Source organism: Saccopteryx leptura, chromosome 2 (assembly GCF_036850995.1).
Source record: "Saccopteryx leptura isolate mSacLep1 chromosome 2, mSacLep1_pri_phased_curated, whole genome shotgun sequence".
Lineage (NCBI taxonomy): Eukaryota > Metazoa > Chordata > Mammalia > Chiroptera > Emballonuridae > Saccopteryx > Saccopteryx leptura.
In genome coordinates, this window is record NC_089504.1 from 38,077,189 (window position 1) to 38,090,751 (window position 13,563).

Consider the following 13,563-nt stretch of genomic DNA (forward strand, 5'->3'; position numbering starts at 1 on the left):
AAAAATATTCAAATCATAAATAATCAAAGAAATACAAATTAAAACAATGGGATATTATTCTGGCAAATTGGCAAAAATTTTCTAAAATGATAATGTTGATGTAGCATAGCATATCCAAATACTCAAAGTACAAACTGGAAAAATTTTCTGAAAATACATGTAGAAGTTTATTAGAAGCCTTTAAAAGGTATATATACTCTCTAACTTTGTAACTTATTGGACTCTACTTTGAGAAAGCTAAACTAAAAAAAATCAGAAATGAAAACAGATTATGCATAATGATGTTCATAATAGCATTATTTTGTAAAGAAACAAGGGAAGTTGTATGAACATCTACATGATTGAATATTATTAATCTGTTAATCATTAACCAATGTTTAAAAAAATATTTAATAACCTAGATTAAAGCTCACAAAAACAATTTTAACAAGAAAAAATTTAAAACTACACAAAATATGGTCAAGATGCAGTAGCTTTATATTCATGTGTATAAAAATTATATTTAATAGTTAATATTTTGCGGTTACTGGTTTTAGGTGCCAGTCCTTGGGAAAAATAAAAATAGAAATAATTAAGAGAAGATAAAAAAGCATAGGGAAACTTCTGTGGAAATGCTGATGGGCTTTTCTGGCTAGTTAAGCATCCATAAAAAGTTGACTAAACATTCTGTTAGTTTCTACACTGGGCTCTAGAACACCAACAATAAAAAGCATAGCCCCAACATTCAAGAATCTTATAAATACACAGAGAAGTGAGACATAACAGCAAACTAGTAATTCTATTCATTGCATCATGGTAAATACCAATCTAGAAAAACTGTGCACACAGCCTGAAAGCTTTATGCAAAAAACCTTACATCTAAGTTGGTTTTAAATTATGTACATGAAAAGTGAGCTAGGGCTAGGTGGAGAAAGAGTATTCAGTGTATGGGAAATATCCCATGTAAGTGTAAAGTCTCTGAGATTTTGAAAACAAATTATTTTTTATGTTGGAAGTGTTGATGAAACAAAAACAGAATAGTACAAAGAGGTAAGACTAGAAAGGCATACTGGATCTATATCAGCGCTTTTGAAATTCTTTTTGTGAACAATATGTTTTTTATTCCCATTATGTCATGGACTGGTTATTTTCGATCTATATATTGTTCAATGAGATGAGACCACTGATCATGTGCTTGATGTCACAGTAATCCAACCTTCCTCTAAATGTTCACTTTCAATTTCAGTAATTATTTCAACAAAGACTAGAAACAAACTTCCTGGACTAGGCTGGTCCATGGACCACACTGAGCTGGATCATAAAAGTTTAGCCCTGACCAGGTAGCCCAGTTGGTCATCTCAAACCGCCCAGGTTGCTAGTTAGATCCCTGTCAAGGCACATACGAAGAATCATCAATGAACGCATAAAGAAGTAAAACAACAAGTTGATGTTTCTCTCTCTCTCTCTCTATCTCTCTCTCTCTCTTTCCCTCTCCTCTTCCACTTTCTTTCTCTAAAATCAATAAATTTAAAAAAAAAATTAAAAACCTAAAAGTGTTTACTTTATCATGAAGGCAATGTAGAGTCGCTGAAGTATATTTTTTTCTGATTTTCTCTTTTCAAATCATAGTTTTAAAAGATAATTTATAATCCTGAAAGAAAAGGTAATATTATTCTCTTCCTTTTCTGGATTAGGAAATCATTAAAGTTAAAAGCTTTCTCACAATGATACAATAAGAAAAAACATTGGCCTGACTGATGGTGGCACATGGTCCACTACACTTAGGTCCCAGGTTCAAAACCCTGAGGTTGCTGGCTTGAGCGTGGAATCATCAACATGATCCCATGGTCGCTGGCTTGAGCCCAGATGTTACAGACTTGAAGCCCAAGGTCACTGGCTTGAGCCCACGGTTGCTGGCTTGAGCAACAGGTCACTGGTGCAGCTGGAGCCTCCCACCCCATGAAGGCACATACGAGAAACAATCAATGAACAACTGAAGTGCCACAACTATAAGCTGATGCTGCTTCCCATTGCTCTCCCTTCCTGTCTGCCTGTCTGCCTGTCTGTATTCTGCTTAAAACATATATAGATATTGGACATTCATATCTCAAGTAGGAGTTAACTTCTTTAAAACAACAAAAAGCTCCTGGATTCAAAAGCTCAAAAGTGGACCAAAAAATATGAACAGACTGTTCACAGAAAAGTACATACGAATAGCCTTTACCTGCATGAAAACATGCTTAACTCTACTGATAATAAGATATGTAAATTTAAACTCTACTAAGACACCACTGCCTAGTAGAATAGCAAAAATGTGAGAGAGATGACGTCAGAGTAATGGCGGGGTAGGAAGCGATACCGATAAATCTCCCCCAAAACTCAACAAGATCTTCAACCAGAAACAGAAAAACCTATACTTGGAGCTTCCAGATGCTTCGCAATACACCCAAAGGTATGATTGAGTGAAAAATTGGCTAAATATATAACCAAACCCCGAAGGAAATAGGGAGTAAGAAATGCTCCGCCTTCCTCACTAACCTAAACAGGGCGGCTTTCTCTGGTAACTGTGAATATAGAAACTGAGGCGGGCAAAGGGGGTGAATACATCCAGGCCGCGACACAAACGGCCGAACCAGGCTGTGGCACGGAGATCCAAGCCAAGGAAAATCTGATCCTGTGGCAACCCGGGCAATTCAAGCTAACACTCGCGCCAAACCCAAACAAAGAAAGACAAGCGGCGCGGACATTTTACCCGGTCTCCTGGTTGATGCGCAGTTAGTGGGCGAGAGATTTCTTCCTAAGCCCCGGAAGTGAGTGCCCGTGTTGCCCCACGGAGAGGCAGGGTCAGAGGCCTTTCTGTGGGCCGAGGGCAGAGTCTCTGGGCAGCCCCAGCGCCCTGGGAAAGCCACGCACGGGAGGGAGTGAGAACTAATTCCAACGGTGGAGATTTTCCGTGCCTGAGGGTGTTTCACTCAGAGGGAAAGCGGCCGGCCTCATATCCTGGTTTGCGCACGCAGATAAGGAGTGAGCGATTCCTCCGAGTGCCTCGGCAGTGCGCACCCGTGTTATCGCACAGAGGAGCAGAGTCAGGGGCCTTTGTGTGGGCCAAAGCGGAATCTCGGGCCGCCCCAGCGCCTTGCAAAAGCCGCGCACGGGGACGGAGCGAGACTCAATTCCAACGCTGCAACTTTTCCCTGCGGTTGGGGGTTTCACTCAGAGCGTGAGACTGCTGGCCGGATATACTGGTCTGCGCGCGCAGCCAGTGAATGAGCGTTTCCTCCAAGTGCCCCGGAAGTGGACACGCGCTTGTGTTACCGGACAGAGTGGCAGAGCCAGAGGTCTTTGAATGGCCGGAAAGCCCGCCTGATTATGCTAGCAGCTCTGACTGACTGAGCCTTACCCAGAGCCCTGTGCTGAGTGGAAATAGAGTGGGGAGTTGCCAGCTCTTTGAGCCTCTTACTATCCAGGCAGAGGCAGCAGCAACCCCATAGCTGGATTATCAGGCTACTAAATGAGGAAGGAAAGACTAGGAGAAAGGCTCTAGAAACACGGACTCTCTCACTGTCGGAGCCTATAAATGCTAATAGCCTAGACTGCCAACAAGACTAAAGCACAATACATGACATTGCCATAGAGACTTATCAACTGCAAACCTCCACCTGAGCGTGGTAAAGGGGCAAAACCCGGGGTACAGAGTCACCGACCAGGAAGAGGGAGAGAAAAGAAAAAGCAAGAAGATAACCTCTCAAAATCAAGAATAATCTGCAGACTTTATAACCTATCCCATTTTATTATATTTGTTCGTTTGTTTCTCTTATCTTCATTCTTGATACTTTGTTTTCCTCCTCCAATTTGGCCGATTAACTCTCTACCGGTCTTACTCTCTCCTCTCCTTGAACTACACTACCCATAAGTGTTACATCTCCCATTATCTTTTCTCTTCTCTTCCTTTCTCTCTATGAGGGTTGCACTCCAAAACCCTTAACTCTCTCTCTCTCTCTCTCTCCTTTCTTCTTTCTTCTTTTAGTGGTTCCCTCTTTTTTTTCTCTCTCTCTCTTTCTTTTCTCCCTCTATATTAGTTTCTTCCTTTCTCCTTTACATCTCCTCTCACTCAAACCTCAATAACAAACAAATTATCTTATCTGGGACTCAAACTTATGTTTGTGGCATTCTGGGGGGTTTTTACTTCACCTTTTTAACTCACTAGCAGTGCTCCCATCCCTGGCTCTCCATATTATCTAGTTCTTGTTCCACTAAATACAATAGTAATTTTTTAATTTGTCCCCCCGTTTTCCTCTTAATCCTCTCATCATAACTCTTAGACAACCAACACCTAAAAGCAAATCATTTTATTCTTGACCCAAATTTTTTCCTTATTTGCTTTTTGTGGGTCCATACGCTCTTTTTTTTTTTTCTTCTTTTTTCTTTTTTTTTTTTTGCCCCTTTATTACTTTTCCCCAATTCAGGCCCTCCATCACAGGCATTGTTTGTTATAATTCACAGTCCACCACAAGATTTTATCAAGAAAGAGGGGAGAGGAGAGGAGAGGAAAAAAGGAGGGGGGGAATAATTTCCTTTTTTTTTTTTTTTTTTTTTTAATTTTTATTTTATTTTATTTTTCTTTATTACATTATTAATTTTTTTAAAAAAAAACAACTTTTTTCGATTTTATTTTTATTATTTTTTTAAACTTTTTATTCTTTATTAAATCTCATTAATACTATCAACAAAACCACCTTCAGATGCCATTAAGGAAGAGAAAATCGAACATCATGGATACAAAAGAAAGAGAGGTAACACAGCTAGATGAGGAAAAATCTATGGAGAAAAAATTTAATATATTGGAAACCTTGGAGCTAAATGACAGAGAATTCAAGATAGAAATCCTAAAAATCCTCCGAGATATACAAGAAAACACAGAAAGGCAATTTAGGGAGCTCAGAAAACAACTCAATGAACACAAAGAATATATGTCCAAGGAAATTGAAACTATAAAAACAAATCAAACAGAGATGAAAAACTCAATTCACGAGCTGAAAAACGAAGTAACAAGCTTAGCTAATAGAACAGGTCAGATAGAAGAGAGGATTAGTGAAATAGAAGACAAGCAACTTGAGGCACAACAGAGAGAAGAAGAAAGAGACTCAAAAATTAAAAAAAATGAGATAGCCCTACAAGAATTATCTGACTCCATCAAAAAGAATAACATAAGAATAATAGGTATATCAGAGGGAGAAGAGAGAGAAAATGGAATGGAGAACATACTCAAACAAATAATAGATGAGAACTTCCCAAGCCTGTGGAAAGAACTAAAGCCTCAAGTTCAAGAAGCAAACAGAACTCCGAGTTTTCTTAACCCCAACAAACCTACTCCAAGGCATATCATAATGAAATTGACACAAACCAACAGCAAAGAAAAAATTCTCAAGGCAGCCAGGGAAAAGAAGAATACAACATATAAAGGAAGGCCCATTAGATTATCATCAGATTTCTCAGCAGAAACTCTACAAGCTAGAAGAGAGTGGACCCCAATATTTAAAGTCCTGAAAGAGAGGAACTTTCAGCCACGAATACTATACCCATCAAAGCTATCCTTCAAATATGAAGGAGAAATAAAAACATTCACAGATACAGAAAAGATGAGGGAATTTATCATCAGAAAACCCCCACTCCAGGAATTACTAAAGGGGGTTCTCCAATCAGATACAAAGAACAAAAAAAAACAGAGCCACAAGTAAAAGCTCCAAGAAGAACACAATAAAACCAAATTTAAACTGTGACAACAACAAAAAGAAAGAGGGGGAGAAGATGGAGATTAACAGTAGCAAAGGACGATGGAGTGCAAAAGTACTCACAAAATAGTTCGCTACAATGAACAGGGTAGGGACCCTTTTCATTATTCAAAGGTAACCACCATTGAAAAAACCACCACAGAAGCACATGAGATAAAAAAGATAGCAACAGTGGAAAGATGTATGGAATACAACCAAATAAAAACAAAAGATAGAAAAACAAAAGAGAAGGATCAAACAAGACACAAAACTAACAGAAAGCAATCTATAAAATGGCAATAGGGAACCCACAAGTATCAATAATTACACTAAATGTAAACGGATTAAACTCACCAATAAAAAGGCACAGAGTAGCAGAATGGATTAAAAAAGAAAATCCAACTGTATGCTGCCTACAGGAAACTCATCTAAGTAACAAGGATAAAAACAAATTCAAAGTGAAAGGCTGGAAAACAATACTCCAAGCAAATAACATCCAAAAAAAAGCAGGTGTAGCAATACTCATATCGGATAATGCTGACTACAAGACAGGAAAAGTACTCAGAGACAAAAATGGCCATTTCATAATGGCTAAGGGGACACTGAATCAAGAAGACATAACAATTCTTAATATATATGCACCAAACCAAGGAGCACCAAAATATATAAGACAGCTACTTATTGATCTTAAAACAAAAACTGACAAAAACACAATCATACTTGGAGACCTCAATACACCGCTGACGGCTCTAGATCGGTCATCCAAACAGAGAATCAACAAAGACATAGTGGCCTTAAACAAAACACTAGAGCACCTGGATATGATAGACATCTACAGGACATTTCATCCCAAAGTGACTGAGTATACATTTTTCTCCAGTGTACATGGATCATTCTCAAGAATTGACCATATGTTGGGCCACAAAAACAACATCAGCAAATTCAGAAAAATTGAAGTTGTACCAAGCATATTTTCTGATCATAAAGCCTTGAAACTAGAATTCAACTGCAAAAAAGAGGAAAAAAATCCCACAAAAATGTGGAAACTAAACAACATACTTTTAAAAAATGAATGGGTCAAAGAAGAAATAAGTGCAGAGATCAAAAGATATATACAGACTAATGAAAATGACAATACGACATATCAGAATCTATGGGATGCAGCAAAAGCAGTGATAAGAGGGAAGTTCATATCACTTCAGGCATATATGAACAAACAAGAGAGAGCCCAAGTGAACCACTTAACTTCCCACCTTAAGGAACTAGAAAAAGAAGAACAAAGACAACCCAAAACCAGCCGAAGAAAGGAGATAATAAAAATCAGAGCAGAAATAAATGAATTAGAGAACAGAAAAACTATAGAAAAAATTAATAGAACAAGGAGCTGGTTCTTTGAAAAGATCAACAAAATTGACAAACCCTTGGCAAGACTTACCAAGGAAAAAAGAGAAAGAACTCATATAAACAAAATCCAAAATGAAAGAGGAGAAATCACCACGGACACCGTAGATATACAAAGAATTATTGTAGAATACTATGAAAAACTTTATGCTACTAAATTCAACAACCTAGAAGAAATGGATAAATTCCTAGAAAAATACAACCTTCCTAGACTGAGTCAAGAAGAAGCAGAAAGCCTAAACAGACCTATCAGTAGAGAAGAAATAGAAAAAACCATTAAAAACCTCCCCAAAAATAAAAGTCCAGGCCCTGACGGCTATACCAGCGAATTTTATCAAACATTCAAAGAAGACTTGGTTCCTATTCTACTCAAAGTCTTCCAAAAAATTGAAGAAGAAGCAATACTTCCAAACACATTTTACGAAGCCAACATAACCCTCATACCAAAACCAGGCAAGGATGGCACAAAAAAAGAAAACTACAGACCAATATCTCTAATGAATACAGATGCTAAAATACTAAACAAAATACTAGCAAATCGAATACAACAACATATTAAAAAAATAATACATCATGATCAAGTGGGATTCATCCCAGAATCTCAAGGATGGTTCAACATACGTAAAACGGTTAATGTAATACACCATATCAACAAAACAAAGAACAAAAACCACATGATCTTATCAATAGACGCAGAAAAGGCTTTCGATAAAATACAACACAATTTTATGTTTAAGACTCTCAACAAAATGGGTATAGAAGGAAAATATCTCAACATGATAAAGGCCATATATGATAAACCATCAGCTAACATCATATTAAATGGCACTAAACTGAAGGCTTTCCCCCTTAAATCAGGAACAAGACAGGGTTGTCCACTCTCTCCACTCTTATTTAATGTGGTACTAGAAGTTCTAGCCAGAGCAATCAGACAAGACAAAGAAATAAAAGGCATCCATATCGGAAAAGAAGAAGTAAAGGTATCACTTTTTGCAGATGATATGATCCTATACATCGAAAACCCCAAAGAATCCACAAAAAGACTACTAGAAACAATAAGCCAATACAGTAAGGTCGCAGGATACAAAATTAACATACAGAAGTCAATAGCCTTTCTATATGCCAACAATGAAACAACTGAGAAGGAACTCAAAAGAACAATCCCCTTCACGATTGCAACAAAAAAAATAAAATACTTAGGAATAAACATAACAAAGAATGTAAAGGACTTATATAATGAAAACTATAAACCATTGTTAAGGGAAATCGAAAAAGATATAATGAGATGGAAGAATATACCTTGTTCTTGGCTAGGAAGAATAAATATAATCAAGATGGCTATATTACCCAAAGCAATATACAAATTTAATGCAATTCCCATCAAACTTCCAATGACATTTTTTAAAGAAATAGAGCAAAAAATCATCAGATTTATATGGAACTATAAAAAACCCCGAATAGCCAAAGCAATCCTAAAGAAAAAGAATGAAGCTGGGGGCATTTCAATACCTGACTTCAAACTGTATTATAGGGCCACGACAATCAAAACAGCATGGTATTGGCAGAAAAATAGACACTCAGACCAATGGAACAGAATAGAAAGTCCAGAAATAAAACCACATATATATAGTCAAATAATTTTTGATAAAGGGGCCAACAACACACAATGGAGAAAAGAAAGCCTCTTCAATAAATGGTGCTGGGAAAACTGGAAAGCCACATGCAAAAGAATGAAACTGGACTACAGTCTCTCCCCCTGTACAAAAATTAACTCAAAATGGATCAAAGATCTAAACATAAGACCTGAAACAATTAAGTACATAGAAGAAGACATAGGTACTCAACTCAGGGACCTGGGTTTTAAAGAGCATTTTATGAATTTGACTCCAATGGCAAGAGAAGTGAAGGCAAAAATTAATGAATGGGACTACATCAGAATAAGAAGTTTTTGCTCAGCAAGAGAAACTGATAACAAAATAAACAGAAAGCCAACTAAATGGGAAATGATTTTTTCAAACGACAGCTCAGATAAGGGCCTAATATCCAAAATATACAAAGAACTCATAAAACTCAACAACAAACAAACAAACAATCCAATAAAAAAATGGGAAGAGGATATGAATAGACACTTCTCCCAGGAAGAAATACAAATGGCCAACAGATATATGAAAAGATGCTCATCTTCTTTAGCTATTAGAGAAATGCAAATCAAAACGGCAATGAGATACCACCTCACACCTGTTCGATTAGCTGTTATTAGCAAGTCAGGTAACAGCAAATGTTGGAGAGGCTGTGGAGAAAAAGGAACCCTCATCCACTGTTGGTGGGAATGTAAAGTAGTACAACCATTATGGAAGAAAGTATGGTGGTTCCTCAAAAAACTGAAAATAGAACTACCTTATGACCCAGCAATCCCTCTACTGGGTATATATCCCAAAAACTCAGAAACATTGATTCGTAAAGACACATGCAGCCCCATGTTTATTGCAGCATTGTTCACAGTGGCCAGGACATGGAAACAACCAAAAAGCCCATCAATAGATGACTGGATAAAGAAGATGTGGCACATATACACTATGGAATACTACTCAGCCATAAGAAATGATGACATCAGAACATTTACAGCAAAATGGTGGGATCTTGATAACATGATACGAAGCGAAATAAGTAAATCAGAAAAAATCAGGAACTGTATTATTCCATACGTAGGTGGGACATAATAGTGAAACTAAGAGACATTTATAAGAGTGTGGTGGTTACGGGGGGGAGGGGGGAATGGGAGAGGGATAGGGGGTGGGGAGGGGCACAAAGAAAACAAGATAGAAGGTGACAGAGGACAATCTGACTTTGGGTGGTGGGTATGCAACATAATTGAACGACAAGATAACCTGGACTTGTTATCTTTGAATATATGTATCCTGATTTATTGATGTCACCCCATTAAAAAAATAAAATTATATATTAAAAAAAAAAAAAAAAAAAAAAAAAATGTGAAGTTATTCTACCAGTGGATTTGGGAAGAAAAAGGAACCCTTATGACATTACTAGTAGGAGTGTAAATTGATACAATCTCTGTTGAAGGCTTGTACCCTCTGGGGTAGTCATTAAAGCTGTTCACAAATCCTTCCCTATTTCTTTCAGGGTATAAGAACTACTCACTTGAAGTTAAATATGGCTTTGCAATTTGCTTTAGCCAGGAAAATGTGAACAAAAGTGACGTATTGTATCTTCTGGGCAGGAGTTTAAAGAGCCAGAGTGCAATTTGCTATGTTCTCTTTCATTTATCTTCTTTCTCTCTGCCACCAAGACTGGCAATGTTCTAGGTACAGGCTATATACCATCAGCCTGAATTGCAGAGAAAAGACAACTTAAAGCAGAACTTAAGAACATATAGAATGACAAGTAGCCTGAGTAAAATGAACCTTTGTTGTTTTACACCAATGACAAATGGAGGGCAATCTGGCAATATTTATCAAAATTACAAATGAATATTCACTCAGATACATGTACATACATGCAAAATGACATATGTAAAAGGTACTCATTTAGAACATAGTTTGTTATAGCAAATGACTAGAAAAAAAAACAAACATCAACAGAGACTGGTTAAATACTTGCAGTAAAGTCATACAGTGGAATATTATGCAGCTGTTAAAAAGTACTCTTAAGAGTTATTATGGAAAGATCTCTAAGTGAAAAAGCAAGATGTTCTCAATGTGTATAATATAACATTGAGAACATGTGTATAATATAACATAATAATTTTGTAAAACAAATTTGAGGGGAGAGTAGACTACATATTCATATTTTATTGCACTTGCATAAAGAAATTCTGGAATAATAAAAAACTAAAAAAAATTATTCTTTGGGGCAGAGCATTAAGGGGTTACTAGATGAAACTTCCAACTAATCAGGGAAGAAAAAACCTTCCTACTGTCTCACAACCTCAAATAATCTGTCAGCAAATCTCATCTTCAGTATAAATGGTGCACTTCTACTTCTATCTTAAACTGTTATCAAATCCTTCTTTGAACTCTGGCTTGTCTTTCTTCTCTTGGCCACATCAATCAGCTTCCAGTTACATTACTTGTGTTAAGAATATAATTGTTTTCTTGCTCATTTAAGTGGCAATGGTTCTTAATTACTCATAAATGAACCATACTTTTCTCTAAATAATTCCAAGCTTTGACAACTGTATTTAGCTACTCTTTCTGAAAGACTCTGAATGGTCTCTTAAAAAGTCATAACAAACTGTTTCTGCTTCAATATATCAATATATCCTTGTTTTTGTCATTAAGGAAGTTTCTTTTATGTGGTTTATTTTACTTTCCTTTATAATTAGCATTATAAGACCCTTATTTCTAAAAAATCAGAAAATATTAATAAGCATTAGGACATTGATTCCATAAATGTTCACTCTAAATGTTTATCTCCTGTCAGTCTAGATCAACAGACTCCCAATGTTTATGATTAAGCAGCCCTTATTGATAGAAATTTTTTAGCATTCATCTCTCAATATGAGTATATTCATTTAAAAGTTGGATATATGTATAATTGCATTGATATATTCATTACATTATAAAATTTAAAAGCATAAAAAAATTTAAGATTTGTTAATAATACAGAAAAACATTAGTACAAATATATATATATTTTTTTGCATTTTTCTGAAGCTGGAAACAGAGAGAGACAGTCAGACAGACTCCCGCATGCGCCCGACCAGGATCCACCCGGCACGCCCACCAGGGGCGATGCTCTGCCCACCAGGGGGCGATGCTCTGCCCATCCTGGGCATCACCATGTTGCAACCAGAGCCACTCTAGCGCCTGAGGCAGAGGCCACAGAGCCATCCCCAGCGCCCAGGCCATCTTTGCTCCAATGGAGCCTTGGCTGCGGGAAGGGAAGAGAGAGACAGAGAGGAAGGCGCGGCAGAGGGGTGGAGAAGCAAATGGGTGTTTCTCCTGTGTGCCCTGGCCGGGAATCAAACCTGGGTCCTCCGCACGCTAGGCCGACACTCTATTGCTGAGCCATCCGGCCAGGGCCAGTACAAATATTTTTAATGAAAGCAATGTGATTACAACATTAATGAAAGCAACATGCTTCATTATTTTTGAAATCCTAGTTTAACATTTTGTTATAGAATGATTTGTAGGTCTAGTTCCACATTCAATTATTTCAATACATAGTTTTCATAGCTATCACAGCTGAAAAAGATACTGATATATCAGTCAAATGAAAAAATGTACAATTGTTTCCTACGTACCAATTATTCAAAGATCTTGTTGATATTTGGCTAGGTTTATATCTTCTCTAATGTCTCAGAACATAGTCATAAATATATATACATATATATTTATTTATATTTTCTTTTGACAGAGACAGCAAGAGAGAGAGAGAGGGACAGATAGGGATGGACAGACAGGAAGGGAGAGAGATGAGAAGCATCAATTCTTTGTTGTGACTCCTTAGTTGTTCATTGATTGCTTTCTTACATGTGCCTTGACCGGGGGGGCTACAGCAGAGTGAGAGACCTCTTGCTCTAGCCAGTGACCTTGGGCTCAAATCAGTGACCTTGGGCTTCAAGCAAATGATCTTTGGGCTCAAGCCAGCAACCATGGGGTCATGTCTGTGATCCCACACTCAAGCCAGCAACCTCATACTTAAGACGGTGAGCCCGTGCTCAAGCTGGATGAGCCTGCACTCAAACTGGTAACCTCGGGATTTCAAACCTGGGTCCTCCTTGTCCTGGTCCAATGCTCTAACCACTGTGCCACCACCTAGTCAAGTTTTTTATATTTTTAACAAATAAGTTCAAACTTCACTGAAATTTTCATTAGAAAGATTTTTAGTACATTAATAGCCATTTTCCAAGACCTTAGAACATGCAATGATGAGTTTTTGTAGGTAACACTCATTGTTTCCGACAATAAGAGAACACACACAAAAAAGGAAGCCATTTTCAAACATTTGTATTGAAAATGCTTTCTTTAAAGCATCTTTTTCAATCATTTTAAAAACATTATCTTCTTGCTGAAGGGTCAAATTAACAGTGCTTGTACAAAGCTAGGATATTTTGAGCATCAAAATAAATGACAGTAAGAGATTATAATTCATATAATAAATTAGAAATCCATGAGTCCACACCAATAGAAATTGATGGGAGAAAAGGAAAAATGTCAATTAATGAATGTAGAAAGAATAATGAAAATAGAAGTTAACATTTGGCTGGTTATGGTACTGAAAAGAGCATTTAATTTTACCTTCAGACTCTGGACCCACTTAGGTCTATTTGATATCCATTAATCAGCATAGAGTGAAGCCATGGCCACCTCCCATCTCTTAAGGCTTTAGCCTTCTTGTCATGCATTCCCAGAAGCACACTAAGATGATGACTAATCACTGACTGCTTCTT

The 13,563-nt window shown here is 37.1% G+C and overlaps 1 protein-coding gene across 10 annotated transcripts in view; it reads right to left on the reverse strand.

Annotated features, from left to right (window-relative positions):
- Nucleotides 1-13,563, reverse strand: part of UNC13B (unc-13 homolog B) — a 296,554-nt gene that overhangs the window by 105,910 nt on the left and 177,081 nt on the right. The gene's annotated exons all lie outside the window — the stretch shown is intronic.